At 39.3% G+C, this 21,121-nt stretch overlaps 1 protein-coding gene across 8 annotated transcripts in view; it reads right to left on the minus strand.

Annotated features, from left to right (window-relative positions):
• The window catches only part of RALGPS1 (Ral GEF with PH domain and SH3 binding motif 1), a 965,034-nt gene that overhangs the window by 795,931 nt on the left and 147,982 nt on the right, over positions 1–21,121 (minus strand). For all 8 annotated transcript variants that reach the window (XM_029614240.1, XM_029614239.1, XM_029614238.1 and 5 more), the window contains one exon: positions 7,010–7,102. The gene's annotated coding sequence lies outside the window, so the exon portion shown is untranslated. The remainder of the gene's footprint in view (positions 1–7,009; positions 7,103–21,121) is intronic.

Here is a 21,121-nt window from a genome sequence, read left to right on the forward strand (position 1 = left end):
AATGAATACAAAGGAAGCAAAACATTTAATAAAGTAATAATAACAATAGCAGCAAGGCAATACATAAGAAAATAATTTAGTATATACTTTATGTGAATATATATTTTTAATAAGGCGAGCATTACCACAAAACTTCCCCTATCATGGGTTAAATAAAAAGTTCTTCTAAAAGATAACAGCTCCAATAACAAATGCACTGGTTATGGCAACTTAGTGTCGTTCCCCCCCCCCCCCCCCCCTCCTACCAAGGGATTGCACAAGAAAACACAGGATCCCAACTGAACTCATCATCTTAAGCGACCGAACCGCCAGCAGTTTCCCTTTGGGAACATAATTCTGTAATAACTGTGAATGCTCAAGTAGTGGGCATCATTAAAAATGATGGTGTCTTAGAACAGTGAGTGTTCATGTGTTTAGAGCTTGCGTCGCTATTTGAATATGATATGGTGATTTTAATCACCCATTTGCATTTACTCTCTGTGACGTGCAATAAGATGAGGAGATTTGTCTTGTGAGAGAGCATTCTTGAGCTCTGGAATTAACATCGTGCTGTAGAGAAATTTTGGACTTTTGCTATGTTTTTGGAGATGATACTATATTTCCTTGATCCATCTGATGACATTTCAAGAGATGTGGTATAGTTAAGATATAGATTTTGATACAATTGAATTCTCCATCTTTGCTGTGTGACAAATGCAGGATTGAAAAACCTTTGGTGATACCATCTTTGGACTCTCCATCATTGTTTCAGAAGAAATATGTTGCTTGAAAACCTATGAGAAAAACCTTTTCAATTTATTTTGGATTTAGTTTTTTGTCCTCACAGCGGTTGTCACCTGAAGAAGCTTTGTTACGCCAAACATGCTGGGACAGAATGTTTCTTTTTTTGTATGTGTGTGTGACTGAAAATCTGATAGGATGAGTTGTGAGTGTTGTCTGTATGTATGTTTGTGGGTGTAACTCAGTGGAGAAAAATATATGACATATTTTATGAGTACATAAGAACATAAAAAATTGCCATGCTGGGTCAGACCAAGGGTCCATCCAGCCCAGCATCCTGTTTCCAACAGAGGCCAAACCAAGCCACAAGAACCTGGCAATTACCCAAACACTAAGAAGATCCCATGCTACTGATGCAATTAATAGCAGTGGTTATTCCCCAAGTAAACTTGATTAATAGTCGTTAATGGACTTCTCCTCCAAGAACTTATCCAAACCTTTCTTGAACCCAGCTACACTAATTGAACTAAACACATCCTCTGGCAACAAATTCCAGAGCTTTATAGTGCGTTGAGTGAAAAAGAATTTTCTCCGATTAATCTTAAATGTGCTACTTGCTAACTTCATGGAATGCTCCCTAGTCCTTCTATTATTCGAAAGAGTAAATAACCGATTCGCATCTACTCGTTCATGACTTCTCATGATCTTAAAGACCTCTATCATATCCCCCCTCAGCCGTCTCTTCTCCAAGCTGAACAGCCCTAACCTCTTCAGCCTTTCCTCATAGGGGAACTTTCCTCATAGGGGAGATGTTCCATCCCCTTTATCATTTTGGTTGCCCTTCTCTGTACCTTCTCTATCGCAACTATATTTGTATATTGATTTTATGTATATTTTGATGAATAAATACATTTTTTTGAATTTTGTTTATATCATTTTTATTTTCATTCAAATAGTGGGTGTAGCAGTAATCAACTCATCACATACTAAGTGCATGAATGATTTTTGAAAAATAACCTAAGTAAAAAACCCACAAATGTTTCTCGATTGACATAGATAATAGAAGCAAATCTTCACCAGAGAAAAAATATGAGGCTCCAGAGATAGTGATGCATCAATTTCTACTCCCAGACTCCATACCTGATCTTTCAATTGAATTTCTAATCCATTCCAGATATGGTAAAGGCACACTGATGTACACTTCCCCTTCCATATACATAGAACCTCAGTGTTCTGGGGGTTAAGTTTTAATTTATTCTTCACCATCCAAGCCTTTATGTATCCTAAGCATTAGTTTAACCTTTCAAATGAATCCACCCAATCCACCTCCAAAGGGACATACAACTGAATATCATCAGCAAACATCTGGAAATTTATTCTAGCTGCCCTGATGATCATTGCTAGGGAATGCATATAGATGTTAAAAGGAGGTGTGAAAACAATATCCCTTGAAGGACTCTACAGTCTATAGATAATATTTCAGAACTGGCTCCATGGAGACAAAGTGGAACCTATCTGTGAGGAAAAAACAAAACAAAACAAAACCAGCACAGTTCTCACTATCGCAAATGCGGCCAGATGGACCATTAAAACTACATGATCTACCATATCACTCAATGCACTAAAGTCTAGAAGAACTGAAACAGAGTTGTTTCCTCTGTCCAACTCCCTACTCAAATCATCAAAAACTGTCATTAGTACCCTTTCGGAATTAGGCAGTATCTAAAATTGAACTGATGTTTGTGATTTAACCCATGTACTTTCCTACATTGTCTTCAAAGGACTGGAGTTGGATGTAGTTGGTATTTAGCAGCGCTGTCAACCATTTTGCTGGTGGAAACTGTAGAGATATTATAGAGCTTTCACTGCCCTTCTGGTTAGTCTGATCCTGCATTGCTTGAATTAATACAGGTAAACACAGAGGACCTGATTTATAATGGGATTTTCTCCAATTTTGGATCTATAGAAAACAATTTTTTTATTGGGCTCAGCATGTTCTATAAGGCCTGTTCACCAGATAAATTTATTTAGTCTTATTCCAACTTACTGTCCACATCAAGAGCTTAGGATACAAATGCATATTATGTGCTTACAAGGCTGGAAAACTAGTGCAAAAAAACAATGATGACTCCTATAAGACAAATTTTGTCGCTTGGTGCGATGTGCTGATGTCAGAAAGATGTTTATAGAAAGATGGCATGGCTAATCTACTGGAAACTGTGTAAACACTAACATCACTGCACAAGAAAAACACTGTCGGCCGGATTTTAAAAGCATAACCCTTTTAAAAAACCCCTGCACATGCCAAGCCTATTTTGCATAGGCTCGGCAGCGCGCGCAAGCCCCAGGACGCGCATAAGTCCCGGGGCTTCGCAAGGGGGGCATGTTGGGAGGGTGCTGGGTGAGCGGCATTCCAGGGGGCGTCGGGGGTGTGGCGCTGGCCCAGGGGCGTGGTCAAGGCCTCCGGACCAGCGGCTATGGGCGTATCTTATAAAATCCGGTGTACTTTTGTTCGCGCCTAGTGCGCGAACAAAAGTACGCGCACGTGTAGATTTAGAAAATCTACCCCTGTAATTTCATCTTGCCAGACTCAATTCTGTATAGCATGAAGAAAGGAGCTGGACTATCATTGCAGTGTTCACCATCAGCAATTCTACTGCCTGCTTGCTCCCGAGTCAGGACTTCCCATGACTCAACTGTTTAGCTCCACCTCTAGCCAGTGACAACAACCCTGCCAACTTTAAAGGCCTTGCAGCAATGCCATAAGTGCCACACGCCAAGGCACGTCCACAAACAAAGGAGCTCATGCCTTTGTGCACTCCTTCGTGTGTGACTCTGTAACCTTTTGACAGTGCAAATAAAAAAGTCTATACAACTTCATCTCCCCATTTTGATCATCCTGTCTCTTTGAAGTATTTTAACGACTATTGCGATAGTAAGGAAATGGCTCCCTTTCATTCATTAGAGATAACCATTCTTACCGGTCAAAGCCATTATAGAGATCTTCAATGTACCTGTCACCACTATTGAAGTAGGAGTGTTTCTAACATTGCCATTTTTATGCAAACCTTGTTTATACATAAAAAAATGCTCAGATCTCAAACTAATGCTAATTAGAATACAGGCAATAAAGAAAAAATTCCACTTGTCTATGACATTAAAAAGTCATCCATCTGATTTCCACTGCATAACAGAAACCTGGCTCACAGACACTGAAAACATATTGTTGAATCAACTTTGCCATCCAGATTTAAAGTATTCTATAAACATTGTTCAGGGAAAAGAGGAGGACTGCTCATTGCTTACAGAGTGCAATATCAAATGTTGGTACTAAATACAAGCCTTCAATCATCCTATAAAATGTTGTTTAATCCACTCTTTGACGATGAATATTTATTTGCTCTAACACCTGGACAGATGTCATTTAATTTCTCCCCAATTATTGAATGCATTACTGACTCTAAACTTGATTTAAGTTCCACTATCATCCTAAGGGTCTTTAATTTGCACATTAACGCAGCACAACCGTATGCTGTATATACATAATTTCTTGATATTATGGCAGCCATGGAACTAGATCAAGTTGTTACTATGCCTATCTATAGGGCTGGGCATATATTAGACCTTATTTTCCTAAACCAAAATTCTTGTTGTGAACGGTGTAAGCATGGGTCCATCTTGCCACAAGAATAGACTGATGGGAAGCCTTCCTCTCTTGCACTTGTTTCTGGAATATCAGATCTATTTGTATAGCCAAAGTTATAAGTGCTTCTAGGGATGGAGGAAGGTCCCGGGTGGCTAATTCGCCCTTTACTCCCAGATAATCACTGCCAAAAAATGGTGGTTTAGCTGTCTTCACCACAATGAACTGAGAAGCCAAAGTATGAAATTTCACTGCATTCTTGACAACTGAGTGAGTGCTGTGATGAATTTATTTTATTTATTTTATTTATTTAAGGTTTTTATATACCGGCAATCATGAGAACATATCTTGCTGGTTTACATGAAACGGGAGTGCATTAAATACATCAAACTAGAACTGAGGTGACCGAAGGTACAGTTACAATTAACAAGGGTAGCAAAACTTGGTGAAGAGGAAGAAATAGGAAAGAATAAATGGTTAAATACAAAAATATCTAGTGTTAGGGCATTATTGCTACTCAGTCTCTCTCTCTCTCTCTCTCAGCCTGGATAGCTAGGCTGGTGTTCCGGGAGCTTCAAAACTACTAAAACAGCCTGTGATAACACATCGTAAAATGCGATAAAGGCTTAAAGCAACCTATCGCACGGCTTAATGCTACTGAAAAAGGTGTAGCTAAAATCGGCGTTAAAGCCATGCGATAGGACTTTGCAAAATGGTAAACCCAGCCCACTCCCGCCCCTAACTCCTCCTCTTTTTCATATTTGCATGCTATCACATGCATTAAAGGCACTTTTCACATGCGATAAGCCCTTAACGCATGCAAAAATGCCTTATAGCATTTTGATAAATGACCCCCTATGATTGTCAAGATGTCCAAAATGCATATTTTACAAACAATGGAAATAGAAGCTTCTTTTTGCCTCTGAGCTGTCCTTCCCAACTTCAAATTATTATTATTTAATATTTTACAATATTGCATTAATATTCAATCACAAGGTAGAAGGATTTACAAATTGTACCATGGATGGTTATTTCACTGTTTCAGTTTACTGCACTGCTTTTGATGCATGTTTCAAACCAATTTGAAGACTGTTCCACCATAGCGGAAGTCAATTCATTTTGCAATTAATTTCTGGTTTGTAAATCCAGTTTCTGAAATGCAATACTAGTAGCCATACTGGTCCTGGAGAAAACTGACATCTTAGTAGACTGTGATATCTTTTATCTGAAATAGGAGTCTGTGAAGTCTCAAAAGCTCATGTTGTCCTTTAAAAGAAAAATGTGTGTAGTCCTTTAAAAAGTATCACAACATACTATATCAACACATTTCTGATTTCATTGGGTACAAAAATTCAGTATAGACTACTCTTTAAATTTCAAAATAGTTAAGGAAGCTGGAACATTATGGGGTAGATTTTTTTTAAAAAGCGCGTTCGCGTACTTTTCTTTGCGCACCAGGCGCAAACAAAAGTATGCTGGATTTTATAAGATACGCGCGTAGCCGCGCGTATCTTCTAAAATCCTGGATCGGCGCGCGCAAGGCTGCAGATTTTGGGCAGCCGGCGCACGCCGAGCCGCGCAGCCTGTCTCCGTTCCCTCCGAGGCCACTCTGAAATCGGAGCGGCCTCGAAGGGAACTCTCTTTCACCCTCCCCTCACCTTCCCCTCCCTTCCTCTACCTAACCCACCCCCCTGGCCCTATCTAAACCCCCCCCTTACCTTTGTCCGCAGATTTACGCCTGCGAGAAGCAGACGTAAATCTACGCACGCCAGCGGACTGCTGGCGCGCCGTGCTCCGACCCGGGGGCTGGTCCGAAGGGCTGGACCACACCCCCGGGCCGGTGCCATGCCCCCGGTCCCGCCCCCGAAACGCCGCGCCCCGCCCCTGAAATGCCGCATCATCGGGTCCCGCCCCGACATGCCCCTGACACGCCCCTGACATGCCCCCTTCCGAAAACCCCGGGACCTACGCGCGTCCCAGGGCTCTGCGCGCGCCGTCAGCCTATGGAAAATAGGCGCGCTAGTGCGCAAAGCCCTGCTCGTGTAAATCCGGGCGGATTTACGCGAGCAGGGCTTTTAAAATCCGCCAGTATGTGCAGTATTATTACCTGTATTATTAACATTTTAACAGATTTGTAGTTGGATAAACAGATGTACAAGGAGTTAAGTGGTGTGCCCAGCAAATGAACAACAATATTTACTGAATTCCTCCAACTCCCAGTATCATCTACTTGCCGCTACCCAATGCCTTCCTTCTATGGCCAGAATGCTCTTCTGCTGAAGAATGCGCAAACTTTCTGAAGCTGAACTCAAGCTGGACAAATTTAATTTTGGTTGGAGTTTGACAAAATTCGTGGCTCTCCTCAAGATCTGCTGAAAAAATCCATTAGACTTTTCTTCCCCTAAGGATCTCAAGGAGATTCGATATACAAGCGTAAAAATTTTAGCGTGAAAATCTTCAATCTGTGCTCAGTTCCATGTGAGATTTCTGCAAATTTTAACAGTATAAATCTCTCACTTCGAAAAGAGGTTCAGCAAATTAATTTAATTTGACATCGTAGCTCTCTTAAAATAATTTGCATATCCATAAATCTGTTGCCTCATCTTAATATCTTTCAAAGAGATATAATCAGAGATAAAAACTTACCCATATTGTAGCTTTGTGTCCAAGTTTAAATTCATATATTCAAATACAATAAAAGTTGCATTTGGGTTATTTCTTTTGTTGTCTTTAAGCTTTCTGTAAAAAAGTAAAAATAAAAAGTCATAAAAATTACAATTTTAAATAAGTTATACATAGTTTCAATCTATATCACATTGTTAACTTTTTTATCATCGGGCTAGAAGACAAGCAGAGATTTAACAAATAACAGCACATACAATTTTATTTGGAGCACTTTAGAGACAATTCACACTTATTATTACCAAATTACAATGGATAATCATTTTAACTGCCTCATTTGGATGAAAATCAGTCAAGTTATACAAACGTTATTGGACCCTTTATGCAATAAAGTTCCATCCAGTCTGTCCTTTCCTGATGCAGTACTACAGAGGCAATCCAATCCCAGGCTTTACCCTCCAGTTCTTGTACCTAAGGATGGTTTGTGTTTATCCTATGTTTTCTTGAGTTTTGTTACTGTTTTGGCCTCCATCACCTCTACAGGAGGCAGTCCCATGTATCGACCACCCTTTCAGTGAAGAAATATTTCTTTATGTTTCTCTTGAATCTACCCTTTTGAAGCTCTGGCCTGAAAATCATTTAAGGGTGCAAAATTGGCATATACGTGTGTAAGTAGCTTGTACTCCTGTACGTTATTTTAAAAACATTTATTTATTTATTTATTTAACATTTCTTATATACCGATGTCCGTTCGCACATCGCATCGGTTTACAGTGAACAAAAAACCATTGGGCGGAGCCCTTACAAAAAACAGATAATATAGTAGCTAGGTAACATATATAAAAGAGAAAAAAAAAAAAATTTTTGGAAGGAGCTCTTACATTAAATACAAACATCAAAGAGGAAATGCTAAGGGTATATGCTAAGGGATTGAGCTCTAACAGAACCTATATACAGATTATTGCACAGTACAAAATCATCAGGCAAAAAGGCGTTCATACCAGGATATCAGATAAACAATTAGTAAGGGGCAGTTAAGTAATGGGGGGTGAGATGGAGTAAGCTTGCTGGAAGAGCCATGTTTTAAGTTTCTTTTTGAAGGCTGGGGTATAGGTCTCAATGCAAATATCATGTGGCAGTGAGTTCCATATGGTTGGGCCGGCAAGGGAAAAAGCTCTGTTCATGGTGGAGGAGAGTTTAAAAGGTTTGATAGATTGGGCATGGAGTGTTCCTTGGAGTGCAAGACGGGTGGGTCTCTTGGAGGTACGGGGTAAGAAGGGGGGGTTAATCCAGTTGAGGTTGGAGTTAATTAGACTCTTGTGTATGATCGAGAGAGTTTTATAAAGAATTCGTGACTGTATAGGGAGCCAGTGTAATTGAATAAGTGTGGGGGTGATGTGATCTCTTTTCTTTGTGTTTGTCAATATCCGAGCGGCGGCATTCTGTAAGAGTTGGAGGGGTCTAGTGTGTGTTGCAGGAATGCCAAGTAAGAGCGCATTACAATAGTCAATCTTAGATAAAATAATAGCTTGGAGGACAGTGCGGAAATCATTGAAATGAAGTAAGGGTCTGAGTTTCTTTATTGTTTGCAGTTTAAAGTAGCAATCCTTTAAGATGGATTTGATGAATGGTTTGAATGAGAGGTGATTATCAATAATGACTCCTAGGTTGCGAGTGTGTGATGGGAAGTTGGTGGCAGAGTAGGCAGGAGGGATGTCTGGGAGCGGTTGCTTATTGGATATGATTAAAAGCTCAGTTTTGTTTGAATTAAGAGCTAGATGCATGTCCTTTAGGAGTTGGTTGATAGAGGAAAGACAGGATTCCCAGCTGTGTAGAGCGGTTTGGATGGAGTCTGAGAAAGGGAAGATGATTTGTACATCATCAGCATAAATAAAATGTTTAATGTGTAGATTAGTAAGAAGCGTAGTGAGGGGAAGCATGTATATATTAAAAAGAGTAGCAGAGAGAGAGGACCCCTGGGGAACACCTTGGGGGAGACTGATGGGATCAGATTGGTTATTGTCCATAGTGACAGTGTAAGTACGATTTTGAAGATATGATTGAATCCAATCAATGGCTTTGCCAGTAATCCCAATATTTCTAAGTATGTTGAGTAGGACATCATGATTAACAGTGTCAAACGCAGCTGATATGTCAAGTAACGCAATAAGGTAGGATGACCCTGAGTCGGTTCCTTTGATAAGGGTATCGTGTAGGGAGAGGAGAAGTGTTTCAGTACTTAAGTGCTTCCTGAAACCATATTGGGTAGGAGGGAGGATGTTATTCTGCTCAAGATGATCGGAAAGGCGTGAGTTCACTAGCTTTTCAATAACTTTAGCTAGGAGGGGTAGGTTGGACACTGGTCTGTAATTAGAGAGGATGGTGGGGTCAAGGTTGGCTTTTTTGAGTAGGGGTTTTACTATGGCTTGTTTCAGAAAGTCCGGGACAATGCCATGTTCTAGGGAGCAGTTAAGGATATTCGAGAGGGGTTTGGCGATCACATTGTGAATAGAAAGTAGGAGTTTAGAGGGGATCGTTTCGGAGGGATGTGTGGAGGGTTTCATTTTCTTAAGTATGTTCTCTACTTCCAGGGAGGATGAGGACTCAAATGAAGAGAGGGAGCTAGGGGAGTTGATAATGGGAAGAAAGATATTGAGGTTGTTGTGTGAGAACTGTGCTGTGATGGAAGATACTTTGTTTTTAAAAAATTGCGCTAATTCATCAAAAGTACACACATATTTTCAGTCTTGCATGCACATTTACGTATGGAAAAAAAGGGAGTGGACTAGGAGCATGCCAAGGCAGGGAACAAGAGCTATGCGTGCAAGTTGCTATTTTACAAGAGGCTAACGTGCATATATTTGTCAACTTATCCGTGGCATTTTACATCTGCTAATTATCTTGTGCAATTGATGGGTGGGAGGTCTGGGTGAACTTGGCAGAGTGCAGAATAAAGAACTAGGATGGTCTCAATAACCTGGAAAAGGACTGGGGGAACTGGTGGAGGTTTCGCAAACTGGTGATTTCAATTACGCACGCATATTTTAAAATATACCGACTTCTGCACATAAACAAGGTTTTACAAAAGCAAGTTGCAAATTTTTTCGCACATAAAATATAGACCCACGTTTTTAAAATAGGTAGGAAAAGTACATGCTTTCAATATATTGGAGGTATTCGCACGTTAACATACATACACATGTATATTTGGGGGTAGACATATGCATATTTTATAATCTGCACTTATCTCATACGCAGAGGTTATAAAATACTGTCATATATCTCCATCTGACCATATGCACGCATATATGAGGCCACGCAGAGTTGTTGGAAAGTTAGCCTCCCTGTGAGGGGTGCTTCCATTTTGGGCTTTTCCAAGTTCTCCCTTTCCTGGCATTGTGCAGTTGAATTGGCCACTATATTCTACAACTGCCAAACATGATGCATTATGTACATAGTACAAAAGTTGGTTATGCAGTGCTGCTAAGCTAACCATCTGCATTCATGAGACTTAAGTTCAGTGCTATTGTTTAACTCTAATCCTGATGCATTTTGGTGCCTGGACAACAAAGACTAGAATACACTGGAATGGAAGGTGGTTTTTGCCATGGATGTCTTCCTGGGTAACAAAAGCCATCAAAACCCTCTCAATGTATACCTCCAGCTAGACTTAAAATGGTAGCAGATATCCTACAACAGAAGATGTGTCCTGTATTAAAAAATATTACAAAGTATGGCATCAACTAAGAATTTCACTCTGGTCCCTGTTATCACCCAGCTCGCATACACACACATGGTAATTTGCAACAAAATTAATGGTTTTAAATTTGTTTTAAGCAAATGATGGATGTTTTGTCTCTCTAAAAAACAAAAATGCTAACCATGAAAAGAGCAGCATATGTGGTACCCCATAAGAGTGTAAGAAATATACTCTCTTCCTCAGAAACAAATTCACTTTTCCTTAGGTCAACTTTGAGAATCAAGATTTAAAGTGTGCAGTTACTTTGCAACTTGATGCAGAAGTTCAGAATATTTCTGTTTGTTAGTATTAACTTAGCTACCTAGTGGTATTAAGCACATACATTTGAGGATGTATTTTCTTTTTACTTAAACAAAACTTTGCTTCCTTCTTCTGCAGTAGTGTCAATCTCAGTGTCAGTCTTGTGTGTCAGACTTTCAGAGAGGGCTCACAGAAGCCTTAAATGATTATTTACTAAAGGTTTATCTTATCCTATAATGGGCAATAAAGAGTGGATTCTGTGGGTCACAACTATGTTTTCCATACTTGCTCTTAATAGCTTATTGATAGCCTGTAGGACTGTCCTGCAGAAGAGATAGTCCAATAAATATCTAGCAGATTAAAATCTCCAATGAGCAACACTTCTCCCTTCTTTCCCACCTTTTGGATGTCTTCGATTAGATCACTATTTCAGTCAAAGACAAGTAGATCACATCAGTAAAAAGGAAGCACCATCTTCTTTTTTTTTTTTTAGGATGGTCCACAATGCTTCTTATCTACCCCTCGTCCCTTGCAATTCAGTTGCTTGGATATTATTTTTTACATAAACATTTACTCCGTCCCCTTTTCTGTCCTCTCTGTCATTCCATAATAAGTTATAGCCTGGGATGACTGAATGCCAATAATGAGAATCAGTGAACCATGTCTCCGTAACAGAAACAATGGCCAGTGTGCCCCTCCAACATTAAGGCCTGCAGGGCTGGGATTTTACTGCCAAGACTATAAGCATTTGTGGTCATAGATTTCCAGCTGCTCTTCCTAGTCACCTTTTCTGCTTTTTTGAACTGATTGTTTTTTGCTCCACGATAAAAGATTATATGGTAAGGATAGCCTACATCTGTCTGTGGCAGGAAAGAGGATGCCAAGTGAAAAATTTAGATCATACAATGTTAGGCATTTAAACTAGAGAGCAGAGGTGACAGGAAGTGGCCAATTAAACTGGCCCATTACCCCCAAGCAATACAGGAAGTGTGAAGAGAAAGTAACAAAATCAATCAGTTCAAAAAAGCAGAAAAGGTGACTAGGAAGAGCAGCTGGAGAGCTATGATCACAAATACTCATAGTCTAGGCAATAAAATCCCAGCCCTGCAGACCCTATTGGTAGAGGTGGACTTGGACTTTGTCCAGTTATGGAGTTATGGTTCACTGATTCTCATGATTGGGATACAGCCATCCCAGGTTAAAACTTGTTAAGGAAGGATGGAGAGGACAGAAAAAGAAGAGGTGTAGCTCTTTATGTAAAAAATAATTTCCACTTAATCTAGAAAAACTGGTAGAATATGTGATAAAGATATCAACAAACTAGTGAAAAATCACATATATCCGACGTAATTTATTAAATCAGGTACACCCTCATATATGAGCTATTGTACACATTCGCTGTCACATACATTTCCAAGCAACTGAATTACAAGGGACTTGAGGTAGAGAAGAAGCATTATGGACTGTCCTAAAAAAAAGGAAGATGGTGCTTCCATTTTTCTGGTGTGATCTACAGGCCTCCAACTAAAACAGAACTAGATAGAGAAGAGATCAAAGACATAGAAACATAGAAACATAGAAATGACGGCAGAAGAAGACCAAATGGCCCATCCAGTCTGCCCAGCAAGCTTCACACATTTTTTCTCTCATACTTATCTGTTTCCCTTAGCTCTTGGTTCTATTTCCCTTCCACCCCCACCTTTAATGTAGAGAGCAGTGATGGAGCTGCATCCAAGTGAAATATCCAGCTTGATTAGTTAGGGGTAGTAGCCGCCGCAATAAGCAAGCCACACCCATGCTTATTTGTTTTACCCAGACTATGTTATACAGCCCTTATCGGTTGTTTTTCTTCTCCCCTGCCAATAAGCAAGCTTCTCCCCTGCCAATAAGCAAGCTACACCCATGCTTATTTGTTTTACCCAGACTATGTTATACAGCCCTTATTGGTTGTTTTTCTTCTCCCCTGCCGTTGAAGCAGGGAGCTATGCTGGATATGCGTGAAGTATCAGTTTTCTTTTTTTCTCCACTGCCGTTGAAGCAGAGAGCTATGCTGGATATGCGTGAAGTATCAGTCTTCTCCCATGCTGTTGAAGCAGAGAGCCATGCTGGATATGCATCGAAAGTGAAGTATCAGGCACATTTGGTTTGGGGTAGTAACCGCCGTAACAAGCCAGCTACTCCCCGCTTTGTGAGTGCGAACCCTCTTTTCTTCTCCCCTGCCATTGAAGCAGAGAGCTCTGCTGGATGTGTGAAGTATCAGTTTTTCTTCTCCCCTGCCGTTGAAGCAGAGAACTATGCTGGATATGCGTGAAGTATCAGTCTTCTCCCATGCTGTTGAAGCAGAGAGCCATACTGGATATGCATCGAAAGTGAAGTATCAGGCTTATTTGATTTGGGGTAGTAACCGCCGTAACAAGCCAGCTACTCCCCTCTTTGTGAGTGTGAATCCTTTTTTCCACATTTCCTCTTGCTGTTGAAGCTTAGAGCAATGTTGGAGTCACAGTAAGCATGTGTATGTTTATTTAATAAGGGTATTGTCTCCAGGCAGTAGCCATCATTCTGGCGAGTCACCCACTCTTCATTGGCGGCCTCTTGACTTTATGGATCCACAGTGTTTATCCCACGCCCCTTTGAAGTCCTTCACAGTTCTGGTCTTCACCACATCCTCCGGAAGGGCATTCCAGGCATCCACCACCCTCTCCGTGAAGAAATACTTCCTGACATTGGTTCTGAATCTTCCTCCCTGGAGCTTCAAATCGTGACCCCTGGTTCTGCTGAACCAGGGGTCACGATTTGACCTCTACAAGTGGGAAAGAAGAGAGAAATGCTGCTTGTTGGAGATTTTAATCTGCAGGATGTGGATTAGACTATCCCTTCTGCAGAATCTACAAGAAGTAGAGAAATAGTAGATGCCCTTCAATGGGCTCTACTCAAACAAAAGGTAATGAAACTCACGACGGAGAGTGTGAATCTCGATTTAGTGCTCACTAATAGGAAAAATGTCTCTAATGTCTGGGAACGGGATCATCTGAGTACCAGTGATCAGACAGTATGGTTTGATATTTCAAATAGGATACAGAGAAGTCACACAACAACCTGAGTTTTGACTTTAAAAAATACAGAATTTGTTAAAATGGGGACGTACCTGGAGGAAGAACTGGAAGACTGAGAGAAAAAGGTTGAGGTGGAACAACAGTGGGCCAAATTAAAAGGAGCTATTACAAAAGCAACATGTTAGAAAAGCAAACAAGAGTAAGAGGAAAGAGAAACAGATCTGGTTCTCAAAGGAGGTGGCTGAAAAAATAATGGGAAAAAGAAGTATAAAGGATCCCAAAAAAAGAACACAGGGAAGAATATCTATTAAAACTGAGGAAGACGAGGAAAGAACTCAGGAAAACAAAAAGTCTAGCAGAAGAAAGGCTTGACAAAGAGGTAAAATGTGGTGAAAATCATTTTTCAGATATATCAGAGAAAGAAGGAAAGCCCAAAGTAATATAGTGAAATTGAAAGGTGACAAGGAGCAATGTGTGGAGAAAGACGAAGAAATGGCAAAAATATTAAACAAATATTTCAGTTCCGTGTTCACTAAAGAAGACCCTGGAAAAAGACCTTTGCTGGTTGACAAGACTGTAGATGGGGATAGGGTAGACAAATCTCCATTTATGGAAGAGAATGTATGGGAAGAGCTAAGTATTTAAATGTATTTATTTATTTATTTAAATTCTTTTATATACCCCAGCCCTCCTTGCCCCACATCCATCCCCGCTCCCCCTCCCCATCCCCCTCCTCAGCTCTATCTCCTTCCCCACTCCCTCCCTCCCAGCCCCCTTTACCCCCTGCCATCATTTGTACATAAATTCATATATCTACCTAATATTGATTATAAGTTCATATGTTTATTTAATTTTAATATGGATATCCTAAAAATCCATTTAGTTCAACCAAATTTTATTTTGCTTGTTGACCTTCTATAAAAATGTACTTTCATTTGTTATCTATCTATCCTGCTATCATCGTTCATTGTTATTTCCTTTCAACGTTACCTGTAAACCGACATGATGTGTCCTACGAATGCCGGTATATAAAAAGCTTTAAATAAATAAATAAATAAATAAAGTATAGGTGAAAGCCTTCGCCCCGGTTTACATTGAAACAAATTCACACAAGAAACATAGTTTTAACTTGTAACGTAAGTACATAAAAATACGAATATAACAACTCAGCAGAGGCAAAGTATAACGTATTATCAGTATACAATTTACATCTTAATTTAGGAGATAATTATTACAGAAGTATTAGCGTTCAAGATGAGTATTGAGGTTATTCGAATCAGTCAGTAAACTGAAAGTGGACAAGGCCATGGGGCTGGATGAAGTACATCCCAGTATACTAAGGGATCTCAGAAATGTGCTGGTGGATCTGCTGAAAGACCTATTTAATAGGTCCCTGGAAATGGGAGTGGTGCCGCAGGATTGGAGAAGAGAGGTGGTGGTCCCGCTTCAAAAGAGTGGTAGCAGAGAGAAGGCTGAAAACTACAGGCCGAATAGCCTCACCTTGGTGGTGGGACAATAAATGGAGACTCTGCTGAAGGAAAAGATAGTGAACTATCTACAATCCAATAGGTTACTGGACACGAGGTAGCATGGATTCACTAGTGGAAGGTCCTGTCAGACAAATCTGATTGATTTTTTTGATTGGGTGTCTAGAGAGTTGGATGAAGTACTCAATGTGATCTACTTGAACTTTGGCAAAACTTTTGATACAGCCCCACATAGGAGGCTTGTGAATAAAATGAGAAGCTTGTGAGTGAGCGCCAAGGTGGTAGCATGAATTACAAACTGGTTGTCTGATAGAAGGCAACATGTAATGGTAAATGGAACCTACTATGAAGAGAAAACAGTGTTAAGTGAAGTGCCTTAGGATCGGTTTTGGGACCGGTTCTGTTCAATGTCTTTGTGAGTGACATTGCAAAAGAGATAGAAGGTAAAGTTTGACTATTTGCAGAGGATACTAAGATCTGCAACAGAGTGGACATGCCTGAATGTCTAGAGAGAATGAAAAATGATTTAAGAAAGCTTGAAGAGTGGTCAAAAATTTGGTAGCTGGGATTCAATGCCAAGAAATGCAGTCATGCATCTGGGATATGGTAATCCAGAAGAGCTGTATGTGATGGGAGATAAAAGACTGATGTACACAGACCAAGAAAGAGACCTTGGGGTAATAGTGTCTAGCGATCTGAAGATGGCAAAGCAATGTGATAAGGTGATAGCTAAAGCCAGAAAAATGCTTAGCTGCAGAGTGAGAGGAATAACCAGTAAGAAAATGCAGATGATAATGCCCTTTGATAGATCCTTGGTGAGGCCTCATCTGGAGTACTGTATTCAGTTCTGGAGCCTGTATCTCAAATGGATAGAGATAGGATAGAGGTGATCCAGAGAAGAACGACCAAAATGGTATAGGGTCTCTATCAGAAGACTTATAAGGAGAGGCTGAAGGATCTAAATATGTATACCCTGGAAGAGAGGAGGTTTAGTTTAGTTTATTAAAATTTGTGGATCACTTGGTAAACAAGGCTCTGAATGATTTTCAAGATTTATTACATAAATAATATAATACATTGAATATATAATAAAAAAAACAAACATCAAAATGCAACATTAGACTCATAAAAATAAAAATAATCAGGCAAAAATAAAACAAACTAAAAGATAGGCCTTGATGATATCGATTTATTAAGGATCAATGATTTTACATAAGATGGAATTGGGAACAGCAGTACAAGAAGGGTGTTGCACTACTAAAAGGTCAATTTTGTTCAAGTTCAATGATAGTTTGTTATTCGTCATCCAGGACTTAATAAATGACTTGCAAAGAGATAATAAAGCTAATGTGTCTGACCAAATTGGTTGTAGGCCTGTATAAAACTGAATATCATCAGTGTAGGGGAGATATGATACAGACCTTCAGATACCTGAAAGGTTTTAATTATGCACAAACTTTGAACTTTTTCCTGGTCTTTAGAAGATTTATACTCCATCTACAAACTTGCGTTCTGTCAACCATGGCATGCTGGAAATACTGTCAACAAAGCAGCCCATCTGCAAGAGACATGAGAAAGGTCCTTTTCAAATGTAGCTTCTGAATTTTGGAATTCACTCCTTGTACAATTGAGACTGGAAACCGACACCAAGAAATTCAAGGCTGAGCTAAAAACCTACCTTTCAAAATTAGCATGTCTGTAAACTGGCTAATTTTTTTTAAATAGGAACCTTTGAACCTTTTCTATTGGAAAGGAAACAGTAGAACTAGAGGTAATGAAATGAAATTCCAGGGGGGACGACTCAGAACCAATAACAGGGAATATTTCTTCACGGAAAGGGTGGTAGACGCCTGGAATGTCTTTCTGGAGGAGGTGGTGAGGACAAAAACAGTCAAAGAATTCAGAGGGGCATGGGATAAACACTGTGGATCCCTAAAGGCCAGAGGATGGAAATGAAGAAATGATTGCATGGGGTAACTTGCTGGGTGGCAGTTACTACCCTTAACAGAAGGCATGGGGATTATTACCCTTAACCAAAAGCCTTGATGTTGTGATGCAACTGCAACATAACACTCTGCTTCGACAGCAGGAGCAATAAAGGGAAATTGGATTCAGACGACAATTAATTAGGATCCTGAATTTTACAGTGTGGGGTACTGATACGCAGACATATTTTCAGGACTTCCGGCTAGTCACCTTAAACCACTCCAACTACTGCTAAACACTGCAGCCAGACTACTGACCAGAAAAAGAAAATTCGACCACATCACCCCAACCCTGATAGCATTACATGGGCTACCTGTAGAGTCAAGAATAATATACAAAGTATTGACAATAAAATAGAACAACTTGAATCCAGCAATGATTTGATGGGAATAACATTCAAACCACATATTCGCACATGCATGTTTAGATCTCAGAACAAAGGCCTGCTAGAAATTCCGACCATTAAAAATTATCATCTAACACAAATGAGAGATAGAGCAATATCAATCACAGGCCCAATGCTATGGAACTCAGTGTCAGAGAATCTTCGAATAATAACAGACATTAAGAAATTTAAGAAAGAACTGAAAACTTGGCTATTCAATAATGCCTACTCTCTGAGTGATATAACTAACTCTCCCTCACTCTGATAACCAACTATGTCCTGAATATTACCCCATTCTCTCATCCCCCTTCCATAATGATTACAAATGCATCCTATACGTCTGTCTTGAAGTACTCCCTTAGATTTGGAATGTTTACATGTATGTATGCTTGCCATTGTAACTCACCCTTTGTCTGTGAGTGATAACATGTACACTGTTGTGATCTAATGATTCTCACATGGAATGACAGTATATAAAACGCTCAAATAAGTAAATAAATAAATAAAGGGAAAAGCATAGTACTGCTTCTACGGCCAAGTCCAGAAGCAAAGCATGTCAAGCAGCATTGTCTGAATTTTCAAGAAGCTCCTCACCCAGTAAAAAATGTTGTTAGCAGTAATTTTTTATGGGTTTGACAGTTGCTTGGTTTTGATTGTAAGTATCACTACCCTTATCATAAAGCTTGGAGATAACTGCACAGAATGGCAGTTACTACCCTTAAAAGAAACATTGGGGTAACCTGCCCAGCACGGCAGATACTATCATAAGAAGCTTGCTGGGGAGACTCAATGGACCATTTGGTCCTATGTTACTAAGTATTTAGTCTATTCCAGAGCAGATGTCCTGTAAATTCTTCTTGCATCACGCCTTAGCTAACTTAATTACACAAATTGCAATAAGTATATGTATCAATATATAAAGGCCTTGAATTCTAAACATTACATGGATTATGTCTTTTAAGTTACATTACTTTCATCTTCCTTTCATTTTTTAATAAGCAGCTGCCAAGAGTGAAAATTTGGAACCTTGCTGGATAAAAGCAGAGACAATCCAACTCTTACTGATTAATTAGTGCAGTGACTAATCACTACAGCAACTACTCTTTGAAACCTTTTCCTCTCCTGTGGCATTCAAAAGCAAATGTGCCACTAGGCATTGAAAAAAATTGGTTTCTTTTCAACAAACGCCATTTTAGTAGGTTACAAAGTCAATAAATGACTTGAATCCATGATACTGATTGCTTCCTTCTATTGGCACTTGCTGCATGTGATTGTGTGGGAAATTGGCAATGAATGGCGTTCACTCTCCCATCCCACTGAATAAAAGTGTTAAAGAACACTGAACTATAAAATGCAAATTTACTCTGCCTAATAAAGGGTGTCTGCTGTTTCTAATGCATAAGAACGACAGCATGAAAGCAATCAAGCCTGGGGGTGGCATTAAATCTAAGGGTGTGTATTTATTACCTCTGCAAACTGATAGGGGAATGTAAGAATACCTTTGTTAATGCAAACATACCAAGTCTCACATGAGCACTGCCTTAAATAAAATAATACGACACAGTACAGGATTCTGCATGTGTATAAAGTAGGGGCAAGCTATCAATTTAAAACAACAGGAAAACACCACAAAATCTGTTGTTTCACTTTTGCCACTTTAGCGTGCACTAAATGGATTTGTCTGCTTTGGGGGAAAGGCTGCAGGTACTTTTTCCCTGCAGACTTTGTACCAAGTTTCAGAGGAAAGTAACTTGGACTTTCCCTTTGAAAGCTGTAGTGGGTACTTTATTTTTGTACCTTCTTTTCATGCGGGTAGATTTCTGACAGAAGATACCACTCAGAGACCTGAAAATACAAATCTACACAAGTTCATTTCCGATTCCCACCCAAAACATGCCTTGGGAATGCCTCTCCTAAATAAGGCTGAAAGTATGCAAGCTGTGGAAGAACACGTGCTAGTTTTGCCGCAGTGAGAGAGGAGGATTTTCTTACCCACGCAAATGGCTTTCAAATTGGTCATTTTAAACCACTGTTCCTCTCTTCACTGTTACTATTTTCAGGAATGAATTGACCTTCTATGTCCTTAGGAAGAATAGCTTTGGATATTAGTACTAATATATAAATAATGCCATCAGTGTACACAGCACTGGTATAACATAATTCATATGCAGATAATAGTCTTTGCCCTAGGAAATCTACAACTTCAGGGAATTTAAGTGACTTGCATAAGGTCGCACAGTAATTATTTATTTATTTGTTTATTTAAAAGTTTTTATATACCGCACTAGGGGTAGTAGTCTATCCATCTTAGCGGTTTACATGTTAAAAACATACATAATATCAAAGACATACAGTAAAATACAAACTTTACAACTGATTATCAATAGTGTCAGACATTATAAGAAGCAGAGGTGAGATATTCATTCAGATATGTTGTAAGCGCAAGTGAATAAGTACGTTTTTAATGCTTCTTTGAAATCATTACGGTTTTCTGTTAATCGAATATACTCAGGGATTGAGCTCCATAAAGTAGGACCTGCAATAGAAAAGGCTCGTTTTCTGGTTAAACTTGCAGATTTTATTGTAGGAATTTCCAACATGCATTTATTCATGGATCTGAGCTGTCTATTTGGTTTGTATAGTCTCAAAAGTGAACATAGCCAGATTGAATTGGGGTTATATAGTAAATTATGAATTGTAGTCAGAATTTTGTAGGAAATACGGAATGGAATTCGAAGCCAATGTAAATGATATAGTAATGGTGTAATATGGTCCCTACGTGAAGCATTGCATAGCATTCTGGCTGTTGCATTCTGGACAAGTTGTAACGGTTGTAATGACGATTGAGGCAGACCGAGGTATAATGCATTACAATAATCTAAGGTAGTCAATATCAGAGCCTGGATCACAAGACGGAAATCATTTGGTAGTAATAGTTTAATTTTTTTCAACATATGTATGTTGAAAAATGATTTTTTTACTTCAGAAATATTTTTGGATAATGATAGGCGAGAATCTATGATCATTCCCAAATTTTTTGCATGTGGTTTGATAGGAATATTTTGATTTTCAAATGTGAAAAACTGAGGTGGTTGATAAAGTGAATCGGGTATTGTTGATAAGTAAATCAATTCTGTTTTATTAGTATTTAGTTTTAGTCTGTTATCTGATAGCCATATTTTTATTGTAGATAGGTATAGTTGTAACAGTGAAAATGTTTTTGAC

The sequence above is a fragment of the Rhinatrema bivittatum genome, chromosome 8 (assembly GCF_901001135.1).
Source record: "Rhinatrema bivittatum chromosome 8, aRhiBiv1.1, whole genome shotgun sequence".
Taxonomy (NCBI): domain Eukaryota; kingdom Metazoa; phylum Chordata; class Amphibia; order Gymnophiona; family Rhinatrematidae; genus Rhinatrema; species Rhinatrema bivittatum.